We start from the raw sequence: 22,246 nt of genomic DNA, 5'->3' as shown, positions 1-22,246 counted from the left end.
CTCTCTTTATATATGTATGTATATACACACACACACATATATAGACACGTACATATACAAATACATAATATATATCTAAACATATGTATTTGTGTGTACATATATATACACAAAAGTACTGTCCAGGCACGGTAGCTTATGCCTGTAATCCCAGAACTTTGGAAGGCTGGAGGATTGCTTGAGGCCAGGAGTTTGGGACCAGCCTGGGCAACGTAGAGAGAATCTGTCTCCACATAAAAAATAATAAAAACCCATGAATATTTGCATATATATATATATATATTTCAAAACCAGGATCATACAATGTATATGACTCTTCAACATGCTCCCCCGCCCCAGTGATATCATGGCCATCTTCCCGTGGACTGACTATGTGGACCTAACTCCTTCTTCTCAGTGGCCGCTTAACATTGCAGTACATGCAAATGCCATTATATTTTATTTTTAACAGATTCTCTTCCCATTATTTGTGGAGGGCCTGTCATGGACAAGGCTCTGTTCTGGGGACCAGAATTTACATTCTATTAAGGGAGACAGGAAATATACAGAAATTAAGTTAATAGGCAGGAGCATTGTGGGTGAGGTTAAGTGTTAGGAGGAAAATAAAACAGGATCTGGGGGCTTCAGGGCAATGTCACTATGGAGGTGAAGTGATGTTTGATAACTCCAGTTAGAATTTCTGGACCACACGTAGGATGCATACTTGGGTTATGTCAATTTTTTTCGTTTGTTTGTTTTTTAAGCCAGGGTCTTGCTCTATCACCCAGGCTGAGTGCAGTGCAATCATGGCTCACTGCAGCCTTGACCTCCTGGGCTCAAGCAATCCTCTCACTTCAGCCTGTCGAATAGCTGAACGACAGGCGAGCGCCAGCAGGCCCGGCTAATTTTGGATCTTCTGTAGAGATGGAGTCTCGCTATGTTGCCCAGGCTGGTACATCCAGTTTTGAGCTGGGACACACATTGCAGACAGCACCTGTGAGCCCATGCGATACAGATGGAAGAGGAGCTGTGGGATCTTCACTTTGGAAAGAATGAGCCCCATGACACTGTTCTTCCCTCCCACTCAGAGTCCTTGGTGGTCTCAGGTCCGGGGCAGCTACCGAGGGTCAGATGCACAGGCCAGGCAGCAGGCCCCCATCCCCGGAGAGTGAACTTCTCTGCACAGGCCCATCTTCATGACTTCCCCACTCTGTGGCCTTAGGACCATTACTTTGTGACTTCTCAGAGTAATAAAGCAGCTTTCTTTAAGAATTTATTTATTTTGGCTGGGTGCGGTGGCTCACGCCTGTAATCCCAGCACTTTGGGAGGCCAAGGAGGGCAGATCACCTGAGGTCGGGAGTTTGAGACCAGCCTGGCCAACATCATGAAACCCCATCTCTACTAAAAATACAAAAAATTAGCTAGGCATGGTGGCACATGCCTGTAATCCCAGCTACTCGAGAGGCTGAGGCAGGAGAATCGCTTGAACCGGGAGGTGGAGATTGCGGTGAGCCAAGATCACACCATTGCATTCCAGCCTGAGCAACAAGAGCAAAACTCCGTATCAAAAAAAAAAAAAAAAAAAAAGAGTTTATTTATTTTTTGAGACGGGGTCTTACTCTGTCACCCAGGCTGGAGTGCGTTGGTGTGATCATAGCTCACTGTAGCCTCAAACTGCTGGGCTCAAGCAATCCCCTCACCTCAACCTCCTGAATATCCGGGATTACAGGCTGAGCTGCCATGCCCAGCTAAAGGGGCTTTCTTGTTTGTAAAGTGTTAAAATGCTTCTCTGCCTCTGCTTTCACAAGAAAATGCATATAAAAGTGCTTTAAGAGAGGAAACTATCTATTAGTTTGTTAGGATTGCCAGAACAAAGAACTGTAAGCTGGGTGGCTCCAAATAACATAAATTTATTGTCCCACAATTTGGAGGCCAGAAGTCTGAAACTGAGGTGTTGGCACGGTTGCTTCCTTCTTGGGAAATCTGAGAGAAAATCTGTTTCATGCCTGTCTCCTAGTTTCTGACAGCTGTCATCAATCCCTGTCATTCCTTGGCTGTGACACCATCACTCTGAGAGGTGACACATCTCTGCCCCCATCATCACATGGCATTCTCCCTGTGTGTCTGTGTCCAAATCTCTTGCTTTTTTTTTTTTTTTTTTGAGATGGAGTCTTGCTCTGTTGCCCAGGCTGGAGTGTAGTGGCGCAATCTCGGCTCACTGCAACCTCCGCCCCCTGGGTTCAAGCAATTCTTCTGCCTCAGCCTCCTGAGTAGCTGGGATTACAGCCATGTGCCACCACGTCTGGCTAATTTTTTGTATTTTTGGTAGAGATGGGGTTTCACCGTGTTAGCCAGGATGGTCTCAATCTCCTGACCTCGTGATCCGCCTGCCTCAGCCTCCCAAAGTGCTGGGATTACAGGCGTGAGCCACCGCACCCGGCTCTCTTGCTTCTTGATGAGGTCCACCCTAATGATCTGATTACATCCACAAAGATCCTGTTTCCAAATAAAGTCACATTTGCAGGTCTCAGGGCTTAGGGCTTGAACATATCTTTTTGCAGGGGGCACAATTCAACCCATGTCATCTTCACCATCAGCATCATCTTTGTCGTCATGATCACAGAAAATCGATGTTAAAAAACCCACCAAGGCTGGGCGCGGTGGCTGAAGCCTGTAATCCCAGCACTTTGGGAGGCTGAGATGGGCGGATCACCAGGTCAGGAGACCGAGACCATCCTGGCTGGAATACAGCGGAAACCCTGTCTGGTCACTAAAAAATACAAAAGCCGGGTGAGGTGGTAACCTGTAGTCCCAGCTACCTTTCAGGAGGCTTAAGAGGCAGAATGGTGTGAACCCGGGAGCGGAGCTTGCAGTGGGCTGAGATCCGGCCACTGCACTCTAGCCTGGGCGACAGAAAGGAGAATCCGTCTCAAAAAAAAAAAAAAAAAAAAAAAAAAAATCCCACCAAGGCCGGGTGCAGTGGTTCAGGCCTGTAATCCCAGCACTTTGGGAGGCCGGGGTGGGCAGATCACTTGAGGTCAGGAGTTCGAGGCTAGCCTGGCCAACATGGTGAAACCCCGTCTCTATTAAAAATACAAAAATTGACCAGGCGTAGTGGCTCATGCCTGTAATCCCAGCACTTTGGCAGGCCAAGGCAGGTGGATCACCTGAGGTCAGGAGTTCAAGAGCAGCTTGGCCAACATGGAGAAACCCCATATCAACCAAAAATAAAAAAAAATTAGCTGGGTGTGGTGGCAGGCACCTGTAATCCCAGCTACTTAGGGAGGCTGAGGCAGGAGAATTGCTGGAACCCATGAGGTGGAGGTTGCAGTGAGCCAAGATTGTGCCATTGCACTCCAGGCTGGGTGACAAGAGTGAAACTCTGTCTCAAAAAAAAAAAAAAAAAATTAGTTGGGCATGGTGGCGTGAGCCTATAATCCCAGCTACTCTGGAGGCTGAGGTGGGATAATTGGTTGAACGCAGGAGGCAAAGGTTACAGTGAGCTGAGATTGCGCCACTGCATTCCAGCCTGGGCGATAGAGTAAGACCTGTCTCAAAACACACACACATACACACCCCAAAACTGCATTATCAATCAGCAAACTGAATCTGCTTGGTTTCATGTGGAATTGCCACCTTGCCTTAGTAGTCCACTTTGACTCTAGAAAGGTGGTGATAAATTTGCAGGATCCCACCAGGTGCAGCGGCTCATGTCTGTAATCTCAGCACTTTGGGAGGACGAGGCAGGCAGATCCTTTGAGGCCAGGAGTTCAAGACCAGTGTGCTCAACATGGTGAAACCCCGTCACTACTAAAAATACAAAAAATTGGCCAGGGGCTGTGGCTCACGCCTGTAATCCCAGCGCTTTGGGAGGCCGAGGCGGGTGGATCTTGAGGTCAGGAGATCGAGACCATCCTGGCTAACACAGTGAAACCCCGTCTCTACTAAAAATACAAAAAATTAGCTGGGTGTGGTGGCGGGCGACTGTGGTCCCAGCTACTTGGGAGGCTGAGGCAGGAGAATGGTGTGAACCCGGGAGGCAGAGCTTGCAGTGAGCCGAGATCACACCATTACATTCCAGCCTGGCGACAGAGCGAGACTCCGTCTCAAAAAAAAAAAAAAAAAAAAAAAATTACCGGGGAGTGGTGGTGCACGCCTGTAATCCCAGCTACCTGGGTGGTTGAGGCACACGAATCACTTGAACCTGGGAGGTGGAGATTGCACGTAGCAGAGATGGAGCCACTGCACTCCTGCCTAGGTGACAGAGCCAGACTGTCACAAACAAACAAACAAATAAACAAACAAATCTGATTTGCAGAATCCTGGGAGAGACAGAGAAAGGGCTCTGCTTCTCTAACTACAGGCATGCATTCATCGCCTGGGTGTCTTGTCAAAATACCTACCCTGCTTCAGCGTGCTTGGGGTGGCCTGACATTCTGCATTGCTGTCAAGCTCCCAGGGGATGGCTTTGCTGCTGTCCACAGATCACACTGTGAGTAGGGTCTGATGGTTTTCTACCATACAGGCCTCTGCCCTGCCTAAGGCCCAAGCACCTTTGAGGAGCCTGGCCACTCACCCTCTTCCTCCCATGACCTTTATGATAGCAAGAGCCAGCCTAGCAGGTTTCATATGTGTCACTTTTCCCTTAGGTCGTCCCAGCTGTGACATCTTTCCCTACCTAACTGGTCCCCTTGTGTAGCGTGTGCTCTTCTTAGCCTCCATTAGTATTCCAGTGAGCCCACCTCGCAACAGTGAGACGTATCAGGGAAGGCGAGAGGAAATTTAGCATAAAGGAGGACTGCAAACACATCAGAACACAAAACACACACATTCAGCCAAAAGACCCCCTTTCCTGGACTCCATCCAGACCCGTCCCTTTATTATTTTTGTTCTCTTTCCTCTTTAACTAGATCTTGCCTGAAAACAGCCTGGGCGTTGCTAAGGGAACGCCTTAGAGCCTCCCTGAACACATCATTGTTTAATTCCAGCACAGGCAGCCCAGAGGAATTTGCTATTTGTTTAAGAGATGAAAGCCTTAAACGTCCACACATTCTTCTCCAGCTTCACTCCCCTTTAACTGTATGGCCCAGCCAGAGTGGAACACATTGGGTGGAGGGAACTCATGCGACCCAACAAGGTAGTAGGTGCTCTGTGGATGGTCCTTGCTATTCAAAGACAAAGAGATCCAGGATTTCTCTTGATTGGGTACTGGGGGAAGAACTGTCTTCAAGTGATGTTATGAGAAGGACATGAAGGGAGAGGAAAGCCTCTCAGCCGTGTTTACCCCAACCTAAAATCTGTACATGGGAAATTGACCCAAACTTCCCTCAGGGCCTCAGTTACACAGACTGTCATTCAAGGAAGAGTACCAGACACCCCACTGAGCAGCACACCTAACCTGTACATATAACACATGAAAATAGGCAACAGGCCGGGCATGGAGGCTCATGCCTGTAATCCCAGCACTTTGGGAGACCAAGGCGGATGGATCACCTGAGGTAGGGAGTTTGAGACCAGCCTGACCAACGGTGTTTCTCAACCCTGTCTCTACTAAAAATACAAAATTAGCTGGGCATGGTGGCGCATGACTGTAATCCCAGCTAGTTGGGAGACTGAGGCAGGAGAATCGCTTGAACCTAGGAGGCGGAGGTTATGGTGAGCCAAGATCGCACCATTGCACTCCAGCCTGGGCAACAAGAGCGAAACTCCGCCTCAAAAAACAACACCACCACAAACAAACAAACAAAAACAAGAAACAAAAGAAAACAGCCAACAAGGCTCTTGAAGGATGGCTTCCAAGGGATCCAGGGATCATCCCAAGCAGTAAGAGCAGAAATCAGCTGAGTGCTGGCCTTTTGGAGAGTGGATGTGATTTGAGGGTTTAGGGAAGAACTTTCCCCTTGGCCCTATGAAGTTTTCCTGAAAATCACTGACATGAAGCAGATTGATAGGAGAAAAGATGTACACATTTATTTAACATGTAGACACGGGATCCCGCAGCATGAAGACCCCCCTCACCCAGTGAGATTCAAAAGCTTGTATTCCAACCTGACAAAACAAGTTATGGATGGGAATTCTGTTGGGGGGATTACTGCGGAGAATGAATGGATCAGGAAACAGAGATTAACCAGAAATAGTTCTCTTTGACAGCGAAAGGGTCTGTTCAGGTGTGGTTACATTCTTGGTCTTACAGAAAGGGGAAGAAAAAAACAATTATCTGGATCTCAGGCACATAAAGGAACTTCAGCTTCTTTGGGAGAGATGGTGGGAGTGGGGGAAAGGTCAGAGAGACCTTGAGGCTTCTACAGTTCTGCATGTCGCCTCGCCATATTTTGGGGTATCAGTTTCTGAGCCCCCAAAAGGCAAGGAGGTGTTTCAGGAATCCATCCAGGCGCCATTTAACAGGATGTATCAGTAACCCAATGTGTCCTGTGCCACCTGCTAGGCAGGGTTGCAGAGAAGCACTGTAACAGAGCCCGGAGTTGTACAGCCTTGCACCTGCAGCTTCTCATTCTGGGGAGAGAGCACTGAGCCTCCTCTCCTTTGCGGCCTCATGGCTCCATCCCTCCCGTCCCTGCTTTCCTTCCAGGGCCATTCTCTGCTTTTCTTCCAGGGCCATTCTGCTTCTCTGCCAACCGTCACTTGGGTCCCCCTGGGCATTGGCTGCAGGAGAACCTGATTGGCTCAGGTAATCACCATCTCTCTTGGACACTGGCCAACCAATAGAGCAGCAGCATCCAGGTCAGGTGCCCACCCTTGTTCCAATCAGCTGTGGCCCAACTGCCGCAGGTCCCAAGGAGCAGGTGGTGTTTTTAAAGGGGGCTGCAGGTGAGCCAGGTCTTCTGGTGTCAACTACACAATAAAAGCGACACTTTCAGAAGAATTCTAATGAGAGAGCCGAGTCTTCTACCTGGGACGTGTGATTGAATTTTTCTGATGTGATGGCATATGGGATAAAATCTCTCCTGTGTCATCCTGTGGAGACTTGGTGAAGGGCTCATCACCCACACATCCTCCTGTCATTGGAGTTGTGTTTTGGAGGGAGTTTGGCTGTGCTGACTCAGATTTCCGGGAAGGCACAGGTTCAGAAAAGAGGCTGCTCCTGGGCGCCGAGCCACCACTGGTTACCTACAGAAAAACTTGAAATTTGGCAGTGAATGGAAGGGGAAAGTGGGCTGACTCTACTGGAGTAACAGGAGCATCTGTGCACAGACCCAGAGAGACCTGTGCAGATGGAGAGACAAACACGCCAACACACGCCTTGACAGACTGTGCGGGAAAGAGAGATCCTCTGAGAGCCACAGAGAGCCACATGTAGGGAGAGCCAGAGAGATAGAGACACAGACACAGAGATAAACACTCACATGAAGCAACACACACAGTGGCACACAATCATTCACCGAAGCAAGCACAGGGCTCTAGGGAGCTTGCAGCTCAAGTGGAGCCAGGCTAGTGGAAGTGAACACTGCATTGTCCCTTGATGTGGGAAGCTGAGACGTCTGCTACAAAAAGGAAAAGGCCATTTTCCCGATGATCAGGATTTCATTGTAAAGGAGTTGCTGGGCTTATCTCAAGAAAGGAGGGGCCGACGGGAGTCAATATAATCCATTTTCAGAGGAAACTGTTCTCTAAATTTGAGTCAATATAATCCATTTTCTTTCTCTCTCTCTCTTTTTTTTTTTTTTGAGATGGAGTCTTGCTCTGTCACCCAGGCTGGAGTGCAGTGGCAGGATCTCGGCTCACTGTAACCTCTGCCTCCCAGTTTCAAGCGACTCTCCTGTTTCAGCCTCCCATGTAGCTGGGACTACAGGCGTGTGCCACCACGCCTGGATGATTTTTGTATTTTTAGTAGAGACAGGGTCTTGCTATGTTGGCCAGGCTGGTCTTGAACTCCTGACCTCAGCTGATCCACCCACCTTGGCCTCCTAAAGTACTGGGATTACAGGGGTGAGCCACCGCGCCCAGCCAGTATAATCCATTTTCATAGGAAAGTGTGTTTTCTAAATTTGAAAAGCAAAAGCCAAAAAAAAAAAAAAAAAAGCAATAGAAATACTTTTGGAGAAGTTGCCAAAATGCAGACAAGTTCTAAGCGTCTGTTTAGGCTGTGGCTCCAGCACTCAGAAAGGACCCCCCTCCGGGAACACTGGGGCAGTGGCCCTGAGAGGGGTGTCTTTACAGTGCTGTGACACTGGTCAGAGCCTGGAGAAATGGCCAGTCTAATCAGGGCCCACATTGCACAGAGAGATGGCTATTGTCTGTCTGTGGTTTGCACTGTGTAGCCACCCACAGGAGGGTTGAGCCGCAAAGGAATTGGATCCTTACTGTGTTGTAGCCATAGCCAGGCCCCAGGGGCAGGGCCAGTACCTGAACAGCTGAAGAAGGAAATGGATAAGTTGTCCTGCAGTAAGATGTGGAGCTCTGGGAGGCTGAGGTGGGAAGATTGCTTGAGCCTGGGAAGTCGAGGCTGCAGTGAGCCAAGATTGTGCCACTGCACTCCAGCCTGGGTGACAGAGCAAGAAAAAAAAAAAAAAAGTGGAGCTCACACTTGAGCCTTGGGGCTGCCATGTCTGGAAGGAATCTTAGAAGTTTTCTAGTCCAACTTTTCCTTTTTTGCTGGAGAAAGCTGAAGCTGAGAGGCTAAGTGATTCCCCTGAGGTCCTGCAGTAAGTTAAGGATGCCCTGGCAGACTCATTTATTAAAGGTTGGTGCCCCTCCACCTAGGCCAGTTTTTCCCCTTGGCGGGGGATCAGTTCTGTGGGTGGGGACAAAACCTGACGATAGGTACAAGGATCTCGAAGAAGGCTGATGAGAGGGTACTGGAGAACAGTTAAAGGAATATGTGCCTCATTTTCTGTAAGATCTCTCCTTTGGGCCCTTGATAAAGACTTTATTTTGGTCACAAAAAGGATAGGGTGGCTCAAGCGACCCCTTTCTCAGTCATAGAAAAACAATAGAAAACATAAGCCCTGCAGAGTATAGGTGATCTGGAGTCCCAGAATCAGGAAGACAGTGAGAAGAGACAGTCAAAGGATGGTATTCATGGGCAGCCTCCCAGCTTCCTCCTCCCCCAGTTGCTTGTGAATCACCAGTTGCTTGTTGATTTGGATGCAAAGTGGCATCTGGTGGGAGAGGGATGAGCAATTCATCTAGGAATGAAAGGATAGGGATCTCAGATTGGTAACAGAGATCCTCCTTCACAACTGCAAAAGGCTTGCTGAACAGAGAGGTATGTGGAAATCTGAAATTCCTGGCTGAGGTTAGCTTCTGGCTAAGCTCCTGATGGAACTTATCCATGATGTCGCCGCCTCTTATTCATGTTCCCACACTGAACACACCATGACTACCACCATCGGTGCACTCACTGCTCCCTGGATGGGAAGTCAGAGGATGTGGCCAAACTCTCCTCCATGCCGGGAGGTGGTGGGAATGTGGCTTCCAAGTTCACGGTGGTTTGCCTGAGGTCCTGCAGAGTCCTCAGAACCCAGGTGTCCAGGCTCCCTGTCACATTCACCCGAGAACCCAGGGAGTCTGGGAGAGCTGCTCTTCCCAGAAAGAGCATCACATTTACATCACTTAGGACCTGGGCCTGGGGCTGGGGCTATAGACAGAAAGGGAAATGCAGTGAAATAAATCTCGCTGGACCCCCTACCCCCTAAATGACTCCATTGGTCATTGAGATGAAAAAGTCGCAGAATTCTTTCAGCTCTCTTCCAGGATCTTCCTTTTGAATGCAAAGGAAGACTGGGAACTCTCCGCAGAGTAAAATGTGGGTCTCCATCTCAATGCCCAGAGACAAAAGCCAAAAAATGTGAAGAATTTCCAAAGAGCCTCCTTCAAACGGCATCTCCCCCCACCTCTGGCTGTGCTCCACAGGCGCCGTGGATGGGAATGGCGACTTTCTCCTCCAGGCCCGGCTTGGCCTGTTGCCCACTCACTAAAAGCCTGGATGAGGAGAAATGCAATCAGGCATGGCCCCACTCAGCCCATGCACTTGTCCTCATGTAAGAAGATACTTCTGTGACCCGGCTGACTGATGGGCCTTGTGCGTGGTTCTGCCGGTACATGGCAGGGACGTTTCCACCAGGCAGTGCACACTCTTGCACTCCTGTCCCCAGTGGGAGCAGCCCCTGGGCGGGCAGGTCGAGCAGACAAAACACCCCACCTGCGCCGGGGCGGTGGAAACTTGTTCACTTTCCGAGGACCCTTTAGGAGGAGCACTCACTTGGCTCAGGGCTCTTTTGTTCTTCTCCTTTGGAGGCTGAACAAAAAAGAATAAGCTGCTGTTCTATCGCAAGGATTGAAAAAGAGACAGGGAAAGAGTCCCAAGAATTCTCTCTGTAAGACGTCTTGAAGAGACTGAGTGACGCTTGATGTGGCAGGGGTCCTTGGCCATCTGGGTAAATGTCTGCCGGCCCTCGCTCTGCAGCTTATTCCACCCTGACCTCTTCTCCCTTCTCTGCAGGACATCGAGTTCTTTGGGGGTCACTAGGATCCCTCAGACGGTGAGAAAAAGCACAGAAGATGACAACTCATAAATAATCTTAGGGGAGAGGTTGGGAGTGATAAGAAATGGAGTACACAACCCGTAGAGGGCTGTTCCAGTTACCACATGACAATATTAGGGGAGTCGCCTCCCTCTCTGCCAGTACCCGCCTGGTTGGTGAACTTGCCTCCAGCTCTTTTTGCTCCCCTCTGGCAGACAGAATACTTTCCCTGAAGTACTGACTTAGTGGTGCTATTGCCAACTTCAGACTCTGCAGTAGCAGTCTATAGCTGCAGTGCCTGGTCCAGGGACCTTGGTGTGGCCCCAAAGGCCCCCCGCAGCCAGGGTGTCCTCCTCCCAGCCTCTACAACTCACCCTGCGAGGCCCTTTGATGTGGCCTTTTGACCTGGCCACCCACATCCACCACACTTCTCAATTATCCCACACCCCCAATTTCAATATGACATTTCACAAACTCCCCACACCTTCTTCACTGCACGTCCTGCTCACTGCATTCGTCTTGTGGCTTGGGTCACTTTTCCTCTTGGAAGCTTTTTGACAAACTCCACCTCCCCTCTTGGTGTCCGGCGACCCGGCCTCAGAACCTGCGCTGCTTGCCACTCTGTTAGTTGCTTACCCTTGGGCCAGTGAGGGACCTTAGGGCCTCTTGTTTCCTATGAAATGGGAATAACGACTACTCACCTTACAGGTTGTAGGGACCAAGGGAAGTCTAACAGGGTCTGACTATGTTGCCCAGGCTGGTCTTGAACTCCTGGCTCAAGTGAGTCTCCCACCTCAACCTCCCTAGTGGCGGGAACTACAGGCATGAGCTACCGTGCCTAGCCAATTTTTTTTATTTTTTGTAGAGATAGGGTCTCACTATGTTGCCCAGACTGGTCTCAAACTCCTGGGCTCAAGCCATCCTCCCGCTGCAGCCTCCTAAAATGCTGGGATTACAGGCGTGAGCCACCACGCCCAGCCTGGTTTTTTTTTTTTTTAGAGACGGAGTTTCTTCATGTTGATCAGGCTAGTCTTGAACTCCTGACCTCAGGTGATCCGCTCACCTTGGCCTCCCAAAGTGCTGGGATTACAGGTGTGAGCTACTGCGCCCGGCCTCCAGCCTGGGCTTTAATAAGCCCCCCGGATGACTCTGAGGCACATTCAAGTTTGAGAGCCACTGCTGTGTTCTGTTGCTTGGGACACGAATGGTCTGCAGAATAGTGAAGGACTCCGACTCACCAAACTGCATGTGCTTCAGAAAGCCAGGCGGCTAACTCGCTAGCCTGATAAAATCCCTGTCCGCAGCCTCATTCCTCAGCCCTGACTCTCTATTCAGTCCCTAGAGATAGGTGTCTTTTAGAGGGCTCTTTTTATCCCCTAGCTCATTGGAAGAGGAAGAAAGTTTTGTCTGTACACTTTGTCTGTGCATGTCCTCTTGTTGACATTTCGTGGAGCCAGGGGCTCAGATGATGGTCGGCAGAGGGGTAGTCAGAGTGCTCCTCAGCCCTGTCCCTCTGAGCTGGTGTCAAGATTTCCCAGGAGGCAGACAGAAGGCGGCACTGGGTGGAGAGAGGGAATTCAGGCAGCATGTCTTGGCCTCTCTGGGAGCCAAGGGGGAAGATCCACCCTGCACCCAGCAGCTTTCCTCTCGGAGCAAGGGCTGCCTGTGTGGCCAAGAAAGGCGAGCCTGGCATGAATGGAGACCTTGTGCCAAAGACCTCGCTGGAGCCGGGAGCCGCAACACAGGGGCTTTTCACAAGGAGCCTTACAACAGAGGCAGCATTGAGCGTGACGGTGGCTAGCGGGCAGGCGTGGGGTCTGGTGGACGTGTGGCATCGGTAGAACAACATTGCTGCTCCTCCTGACCCTGTCTCGGCTGGGGGTGGGGGGGCGCTCCTGGGTCTCTTCTCAGAGGGGAATACACTAAGAGTCATGTTGTCTCTAGCTGAAGCTGCCCTGACCCGCCTCGAGGGTGTTTGAGGCTCTACAGGGACACAGAATGTGAGTACAGGGGTCAACGTGCGCGTGGAGTAAGCTGGTGGGCCGGACACGAATGGGTTAAAGACAGCTGCTTGGAGACATCGCCAAAGCATGATTCCACTGGGGCCTAGGCTACCAGCAAAGGGAGGGTGCCAGATGCCTCTGTCTGTTGAAGGGGGATGGAATCCCAGTGGGCCCACTCTGAGGGGTCATTGAAAGGTGACAGAGAGCTGCAGCCTTGCTGAGGGGCTGTGCGGGGGCTATGAGCCAGGGACGGAGGCAACTGCCCAGGGGCAGTCAGGATCGGAAGACCATGGGGATAGGGGTGTGGTGGGTCTAACACTTCCAAAGGAAAGGTTTAATACTTCCCCATATATAGACACACCCTCTCTGAGTCCACCTATAGCCACCTTCTTTTTTTTTTTTTTTAGAAGACAAGGTCTCACTCTGTCACCTAGGCTGGAGTGCAGTGGCTTATCTGTGACATGAAGAAGACACCTCTGATTGGGCCTGGTGGCTTATGCCTGTAATCCCAGCACTTTGGGAGGCCAAGACGAACAGATCACTTGATGCCAGAAGCTCGAGGCCAGCCTGGCCAACATGGTGAAATCCCGTCTCTACTGAAAATATAAAAATTAGCCGGGCATGGTGGCGCATGTCTATAATCCCAGCTACTCTGGAGGCTGAGGCACCAGAATCACTTGAGCCTGGGAGGCGGAGGATGCAGTGAGCCGAGATCATGCCATTGCACTCCAGTCTGGGTGACAGAAGGAAACTGTCTTTTTTTTTTTTTTGTGATGAGATCTCGCTTTGTCACCTAGGCTGGAGTGCAATGGTGCAGCTTCTGCCTTCCAGGTTAAAGTGATTCTCCTGCCTCAGTCTTCTGAGTAAGCTGGGATTACAGGTGCACGCCACCACACCTTCCATGTATTTTTGTATTTACATTTATTTTGTATTTCCATGTATTTTTGTATTTTTAGTAGAGACGGGGTTTCACCATGTTGGCCAGGCTGGTCTCGAACTCCTTATCTTGTGATCTGCCCATCTCAGCCTCCCAAAGTGCTGGGATTACAGGCATGATCCACCGTGCCCGATCAGAAACTCTGTCTTGAAAAAAAAAAAAAGAAAGAAAGAAAAAGAAAAAAGGAAAAAAAAATCTTCAAAGACTGAATCCAAGGCCAGAAATCTGGTTGGGCAATTCCAGGCTAGCTGACTTTCTGTGGTTCAAGAGGTACTGATCATGGCTCACTGCAGCCTCAACGTCCTGGGCTCAAATGATCCTCCCACCTCAGCCTCCCAAGTAACTGGGACCACGGGTGTGTGCCACCACACTCAGCTAATTTTTAAATTGTTGGTACAAATGGCATCTCTCATATTGCCAGGGCTGATCTCGAACTCCTGGGCTCAAGCGATCCTCCCGCCTCAGTCTCCCAAAGTGTTGGGATACAGGTGTGAGCCACTGTGTCCTGCCCAGCCAACGCTTATTTACCCAATGTGGTTAATCAGTGAATTCGCCAGATCCCTGGCTTCCTCTCTCTTTTTGAACCTGTTCTTTTCTAGGGTAACCAAGTGTCCCAGTCTACTTGAGACCAAAGGATTTCCCAGGACACGGGATAGGCATATATGCACACACACACATATGTCCAGCATTCTTCACACTCATTTCTTTATCTGCTCCAGTAGAATGTGGCCTCCTTCAAGGAAGGATTGCTTTACTTTTCTGTATCAGCTGCCACATGGAAGGTGCAATAAATATTTGCTGAGAAACAAATGAGCCAATTAATTCCATCCAGGTGAGAGAATTAAGAAAGACTTCATGGGCAAGGGGGCCTAACATGTTGGCTTGGATAAACCAGGGCGAACTTGAGCACTGGCCTTGTGGGAGGGAGAGGTTTGGCATCAAGTAGAGGTCAGGCCTGAGTTTCTCCTGGTTGTCTGCCCTCCACCCCAACCCCTGTCCTGCCCCTCCTGTCTCCACGGCAGCCCTGAGTCAGCTCTCCTGGGGTCTGTTCCCTGGATTCAGGCTGGGCGACTGTGGCAGTAGTGTGGTGGTGATGCCCTTGCTCCTTGGAGCTCATTGACAGGCAGGCTCAGGAGATCTGGGAGCAGTCCTGGAGGTCTTGCAGGCCCAGCCCTCTGAGATGACAGCTGTCTTGGGGTCACTTGATTTTTAGGAAAAATGCTGTTGTGTTTTCAGTCCTCTACCAGAGACAGACAAACACTCCTGGCCAGGCCATCTTGGGGCCTCCCCTGGGGCCCTGTCCAGGCCTCTGAGTTGGCTGATAGACTCTCACAAGCTCAGGTTTGGGGGTGGGGTGCTGAGGAGGCCTCTGAAGAAAAGACTGGGGCCTGACATGGTGGTTTACGCCTGTAATTCCAGCACTTTGAGAGACCGAGGCAGGCGGATCACCTGAGGTCAGGAGTTCAAGACCAGCCTGTGCAATATAGTAAAACCCCATCTCTAGTAAAAAGTACAAAAAGTTAGCCAGGCATGATGGTGTGTGCCTGTAATCCCAGCTACTCAGGAGGCTGAGGCATGAGAATCATTTGAACCCAAGAGGTGGAGGCTGCAGAGAGCTGAAATCACGCCACTGCACTCTAGCCTGGGTAACAGAGTGAGATCCCATCTCAAAAAAAAAAAAAAAAGGCCAGCCCGGTGGCTCACGCCTGTAATACCAGCACTTTGGAGGCTTATGCAGACGTTCAGGAGATCGAGACCATCCTGGCTAACATGGTGAAACCCTGTCTCTACTAAAAATACAAAAACTTAGCCGGGCATGATGGCAGACACTTGTAGTCCCAGCCACTCTGGAGGCTGAGGCAGGAGAATGGTGTGAAACCAGGAGGCGGAGCTTGCCAGTCAGCTGAGATCAGGCCACTGTACTCCAACCTGGGCGACAAAGCGAGACTCCGTCTCAAAAAAAATAAAAAAGAAAAGAAAAAGAAAAGATTGAGGCCAGAGGGGAGCAGAGGGCAGGACTCAGGTGAGCACCAGGCAAAGCTAAGGCCTTGGCCACTGGCAGCTTTTGGTCCTTCACAGGGCTCGGCTAAGTGGCGCAGGAGGAGGCGCCTATATAATTGCCAGGAGCAGCCACTCAGGCCTTCCTGCACCCTGCCCCGCCTTGTGAACCACGTTGGTTCTGTCTTTCTCTTTCCCTCCCTCTCTTTTCTCTCCAACCTCCCAGGTCTTGGCAGTCTCCCAGTTGCCAGTCCCTGCCTCTTAGCCCAGGAGAGGATGCCGTGGGTCGAGGGAGTCTCCTTTAAGCACCCTAGCTGCCCCGTTACCTGCTTTGTTTTTCTTTGTGGTACTTATTACAACCTGAAATCAGTTATTTGAGTACCTGTTTCATGCTTGCCCCTTGACTTGAATGGGATGAGAGCAGAGATGAGTTGGTTAACTGCTAGCTATGCCCCAGCACTTAGCTAGGTCTGATACCACATGAGTGAATGAATGAGGCCAAATTTTCAGGCCCATACCACAGACCATGGCGATATAATGCTGGGCAGTGCCCAGGCTCTGGAAGGCTCCTAGGACACAGGAATGAGGGGTTGCGGGGGAAGGCCCCAGCAGTTTTTTTTTTTTTTTTTTTTTCCCGTTTGGAGGCAGAGTCTCCCTCTGTCGCCTAGGCTGGGATGTAGAGGTGCAATCTTGGCTCACTGCAATCTCTGCCTCCCCAGTTTAAGCAATTCTCTTGTCTTAGCCTCCTGAGTAGCTGGGACTACAGGCACCTGCCACCATGCCTGGCTAATTTTTTGTATTTTTGGTAGAGACAGGGTTTCACCATGTTAGCCAGGATGGTCTCAATCTCCTGAACTCAGGCAATCCACCTGCCTCACTCGGCCTGCCAAAGTGCTAGAATGACAGGTGCGAGCCATCATGCCCAGCCCTCCCCTGCAGTTCTACAACTTCTTCTTTTAACCCAAAGGGAGCCAGGGAGAACAGAGGAGGTTCTGGGGTCCAGGGGAATTAGCAGCCCTAATTACTTGCCTCCTTTGGGAAGTGGAGACCTGAAGACCCTCCTGCCTTGCTTTTGGCATTTTCTCACCAGCCCATTCTACCAGTGCCCATGCTCCTTTGGTCCAGAGCACCGAGTTTCTTCTGGCCCCCAGCTCTGCCTGTTCTGTGGCATGGCGAACTGCCCTGGGAGGGACCGTGACAACCCTGTGCCCATACTCTTCTTTATAGCAGAGCAGACAGACCCAGGGCGGTGAAGTTGTTTGTTCAAGATCACACTGTTTGTCATTGGCAAAGCTGAGAACTCATTGATTTATTTATTCATTGGACACATATATTTATTGAATCCCTAATGTGTGCCAGATACTTTCCAAGGCACTTGTGACACAACACTGTATGAAACAATATGACAATACCATTAGTGTAACAACAAAACAGAATTAACAATAACTACCTTTTTTTTTTTTTTTTTGAGACGGAGTCTCGCTCTGTCGCCCAGGCTGGAGTGCAGTGGCGCGATCTCAGCTCACTGCAAGCTCCGCCTCCCGGGTTCCCGCCATTCTCCTGCCTCAGCCTCCCGAGTAGCTGGGACTACAGGCGCCCACCACCGCGCCCGGCTAATTTTTTGTATTTTTAGTAGAGACGGGGTTTCACCGTGGTCTCGATCTCCTGACCTTGTGATCCGCCCGCCTTGGCCTCCCAAAGTGCTGGGATTACAGGCGTGAGCCACCGCGCCGGCCTACCTTTTTTTTTTTAACTTCTTTTTTTTTTTTTCCTGAGGCGGAGTCTCGCTCTGTTGCCCAGGCTGGAGTGCAGTGGTGCAATCTCGGCTCACTGCGAGCTCTGCCTCCCGGATTCATACCATTCTCCTGCCTCAGTCTCCCGAGTAGCTGGGACTATAGATGCCCACCATCACATCCGGCTTTTTATTTTTCTTTTTTTGTATTTTTTTAGTAGAGGCAGGGTTTCACCATGTTAGCCAGGATGGTCTCGATCTCCTGACCTCATGATCTGCCTGCCTCTGCCTCCCAAAGTGCTGGAATTACAGGCGTGAACCACCACGCCAGGCCAATAACTACCATTTTTTATAATGCAATGAGGTGCTTTTTTTTTTTTTTTTTTTTTTTTTTTCTTTTGAGACAAAATTTCACCCTTGTGGCCCAGGCTGGAGTGCAATGGCACAATCTTGGCTCACTGCAACTTCCGCCTCCCCGGTTCAGGTGATTCTCCTGCCTCAGGCTCCCAAGTAGCTGGGATTACAGGCATGTGCCACCATGCCTGGCTAATTTTTTGTTTTTAGTAGAGACAGGGTTTCTCCATGTTGGTCAGGCTGGTCTCAAACTCCTGACCTCAGGTGATCCACCCGCCTCACAAAGTGCTGAGATTACAGGCATGAGCCACGGCGCCTGGCCAATGCAATGAGTATTGTACTAAGTGCCTCATATATACTGTTTCATTTATCTTTACAACAAAACTACAAAGTAAGTCCTCATTTCAGCTAACAAGACCCTGACCTCAAACCCTGCTTTTACTGCTCCTGGGTTACATCTTGGTTTGCTAGGTTAGAACACTTTGGTCTTGGCTCCCAGCCCAGCACTATTTCTACCCTACCATTCTGTCTCTCTGTCCTTTCCTTAGCTCTGTTCTCTATCTGGAGAGCAACTGTTATTTAAAGGTCAAATTTGTATCTTCACATAAAGTATAAGCATAAAGTCAAGGATCCCTATTGTTTTGTAGGGATTAGGAAAGACATTATAACATTCAGAGGTGACAACAAAAGAAACATGATTCCTAAGCCCTACTCGCACTGGAGGATGAAGTAACAGAATAGCCTACCCCTATCCTCTTCATGGGTATATGACCCAAGGGAAATGGTGGAAGAGGAAGAGTGCCTAAGGAAAGGAGAGTGTAAAGGAAAGAGGAGCGGAACACTTGTAAAACTGGTGGCCTAGGGCTGGACACGGTGGCTCATGCCTGTAATCCCAGCACTTTGGGAGGCCGAGGTGAGTGGATCACCTGAGGTCAGGAGTTCAAGACCAGCCTGGCCAACATGATGAAACCCCATCTCTACTAAAAATACAAAAAAATAGCCGGGCATGGTGGCAGGCGCCTGTAGTCCCAGATACTCGGGAGGCTGAGGCAGGAGATCGCTTGAACCCGGAAGGCGGAGGTTGCAGTGAGCTGAGATCACACCATTGCACTTCAGTCTGGGCAACAAGAGCAAAATTCCGTCTCAAAAAAATAAATAAATAAATAAAAATTAAAAACCTGGTGGCCCTGCAGATAGGCGGTAGGAGGTGAGAAAAGAGAGCTATCGACAGAAAGGAAAGGACTGGCTACTGAGGAAGGATGACGCCTGGACTATGAGGTTGGGAGTCGATGGTAAGTTATGGTATATGCAGAGAAACAATGGCATGCACAAAGATCACTGGAAAGAGTTTAATAGAAGGACCATTTACAGCAGGTGGGTAAGGGTACAGAAAACCAGCAGGAGATGGCACAGTATAATAACAACAGCTGGGAGCCATTACCGTCCCCTGGCTTGAGGGGAGAGGAAAGGGGATCCAGAGAGACAGCTGTCCAGAGGGGGCTGCCTGGCGGGATTGCAGGGAACCCCAGTGACCTGGAGAGAGGAGCCAGCGGAACATGTGTCTTGGTCTCTTGCCTCCTGCCTTCCAGTCTCTGGCTGCTGTTTCCCACTGGCTGAACCCAGTCCAAAGCCAGAGGGAAGCCCCATTTGACAGTCCATAGAAGAAAGTTTTAGAGAGAAATAGTTTCCTCAATGTCTGAATTCTATATCAGGTTGGTGCCTTAGCACAAATTGAGGCAATGGCCACCACTGTAGCAGCTGCCTTGTATTATTCACCATTGGGTACTCGCAGAAAAAAGAATAAGAAGCCCATTTCACTTAAAAATGTTTTTGATGAAGCAGTAAGAAGCATTAATTTTATAAAGTCTTAACCCACGATTCTTCCTGTTTTTCCATGTGATGAAATAGGAAGTGTGCATACACTTCTAGTGCCTAGTGATGAACGATGGTTGTCTTAAGAAAAAAGACACTTTGGGAGGCCGAGGCGGGTGGATCACCTGAGGTCAGGAGTTTGAGGCCAGCCTGGCCAACATGGTGAAACCCCATCTCTACTAAAAATACAAAATTAGCCAGGCGTGGTGAAGCATGCCTGTAATCCCAGCTACTCAAGAGGCTGATGCAAGAGAATCGCTTGAACCCAGGAGGAGGAGGTTGCAGTGAGCCGAGATCGTGCCATCATTGCATTCCAGCCTGGGCAATGAGAGCGAAACTGTCTCAAAAAAAAAAAAAAAGAAAATAAAATAAAAAGAAAAGAAAAAAGTATGTATTTTTTTTGACCTGTGAGACCTGTGAGCTGAACTAGACCATTTCTTCTCTGGATCTTATTTTTTCTACTTGAAAGAATGACAAACTGTGTTTGTTCAGACTTGGATGTTTTGCAGATACTTTGTTGAAAATGAACAAAGTGAGCCTGTCACTTCAATAAAAAACAACTGACAGTATTTGTGGCCAATTATAAAGTTTCAGCTTTAAAGCAGAAATTAGAATTTTGCAAAACTTGTATCCGCTGCTGTGAGTGTGATGGCTGGCTGATACTGAAAGCCTTTTCAGATAAGATTGGTGTTGATGGTAATGAATACAGCTTTTTGATATCACACAAAATGGGCCCATACTTGGAAGCTTTTTATAATGTAATGAACTAATATTTTCGGCGACCAATGCATGGAGATTAAAAATCATGCGGGTCGGGCTGTGGCTCAAGCCTGTAATCCCAGCACTTTGGGAGTCGAAGACGGGCTGGATCACGATGTCAGGAGATCGAGACCATCCTGGCTAACACAGTGAAACCCTCGGGCCTCTACTAAAAAATACAAAAAACTTAGTCAAGGAGGTGGCAGGCCTGTAGTCCCAGCTACTTGGGAGGCTGAGGCAGAATGGCGTGGAACCCGGGAGGCGGAGCTTGCAGTGAGCCGGAGATCCGCCACTGACCCAGCCTGGTGACAGAGCCGCAGGAGTCCGGCCTCAAAAAAAAAAAAATTAAAAAAAAAAATCATGCATAGACAAAAGATTCATTTAAAGTACAAGAGAGACTAATGCGTTTTATTGTATGAGGGTGCAAAATGTTCACTGATGTGGTTTCAGATTCCACGTTGCAAGCTACCTTGAGGAAATGACCACTTGTTGGTCGTATGCAGGTTTTGCCTATAATCCAGCACTTGGGAGGCGAGGCATGGATCACGGTCAGGAGATAGAGACCGTCCCATTAACATGGTGAGACCCCTGTCTCTACTAAAATACAAGAAATTAAGCATGCAGGAAGGGATATTTCAGGTCTCAGCTACTCGGGAGGCTGAGGTAGGAATGGCATGAACCTAGGAGGCGGAGCTTGCAGTGAGCCGGAGATTGTGCCACTGCACTCCAGTCTGGGTGACAGATGTAGACTCTGTCTCAAAAAACAAAAAAAACAACAACAAAGAAGCGGATATGAGAAACCAATTGTCTTTTTTTTTTGAGACGGAGTTTCTGCCTCCTGCTGCCCAGACTGGAGTGCACGCTGGATCTCGCTCACTGCAACCTCCACTCTCGGGTTCAAGTGATTCTCCTGCCTCAGCCTCCTGAGAAGTTGGAGGACACAGGCATGTGTCACCATGCTCATTAATTTTGTATTTTTAGTAGAGACAGGGTTTCTCCATGTTGGTCAGGCTGGTCTCCAACTCCTGACCTCAGGTGATCCCACCACTTCGCCTCCCAGTGCCGGGATTACAGGCGTGAGCCACCGCTACCGGCCCACCAATTGTCTTTTATTAATCCAGACAATAAAGAGATTTGCAGACATGTAAAACAATGCCACTTTTCTCATAAATGTATTTTTTTGCTTTATCATCTAACCATTTTGAATATAAATATATTTATTGGATTTAATATAATTTTTTTTTTTTTTGAGACGGAGTCTCAGCTTCTGTCAGCCTAGGCTGGAGTGCAATGGCGGATCTCAGCTCACTGCAGCTCCTCGGCCCCTCGGGTTTACGCATTCTCCTGCCTTCAGCCTCCCTGGAGTAGCTGGGAATAGGTCACACTCACCGGCTAGTTTTTGTAGTTTCAGTAGAGACGGGTTTCACTGTGTTCGCCAGGATGTGGTCTCGACCTCTGACCTCGCGGATCCACCTGTCTCACCAAAGTGCTGGGATTACAGGCTTGAGCCACCGTGCCCGGCGATTTAATATAATTTTTTAAGTATTTAATAAAATGTGTTAACAAATAATGGGCTTATTACTTTAAATGCATACATATTTAATTTTTTTTCTTTTTTTGAGATAGACTGTCACTCTGTCACCCAGGCTGAAGTGCAGTAACATGATCACAACTCAGTACAACCTCTGACTGCTGGGATCAAGTGATCCTCCCACCTGGGCTACCTGAGTAGCTGGGACCACAGGTGTGTGCCACAATATCTGGCTAATTTTTAAATTTTTTGAGGACATAGGGTCTTTCTATGTTGCCCAAGCTGTTCTTTCAAACTCCTGGCCCCAAACAATCCTGTTGCCTAGGCCTCCAAAAATGTTGGGATTACAGGTGTGAACCACTGTGCCCAGTCAATATTTAATTGTTTTGTTTTACTATCAAATATGGTAAATATCAATATATCAAATCCAGCTATTTAGTGTCTTTGATATTTAAGAATGCAAAGGAAGCCAGGCCTGGTGGCTCATGCCTGTAATCCCAGCTACTTGGGAGCTGAGGTGGAAGGATTGCTTGGGGCAACCAGTTTGAGACAAGCCTGGGCAACAAAGCAAGACCCTATCTCAAAAATAATAATAA

The sequence above is a fragment of the Papio anubis genome, chromosome 4 (assembly GCF_008728515.1).
Source record: "Papio anubis isolate 15944 chromosome 4, Panubis1.0, whole genome shotgun sequence".
Lineage (NCBI taxonomy): Eukaryota > Metazoa > Chordata > Mammalia > Primates > Cercopithecidae > Papio > Papio anubis.
The sequence above is the reverse complement of the archived record's forward strand: the minus strand, read 5'-3'. Positions refer to the sequence as shown.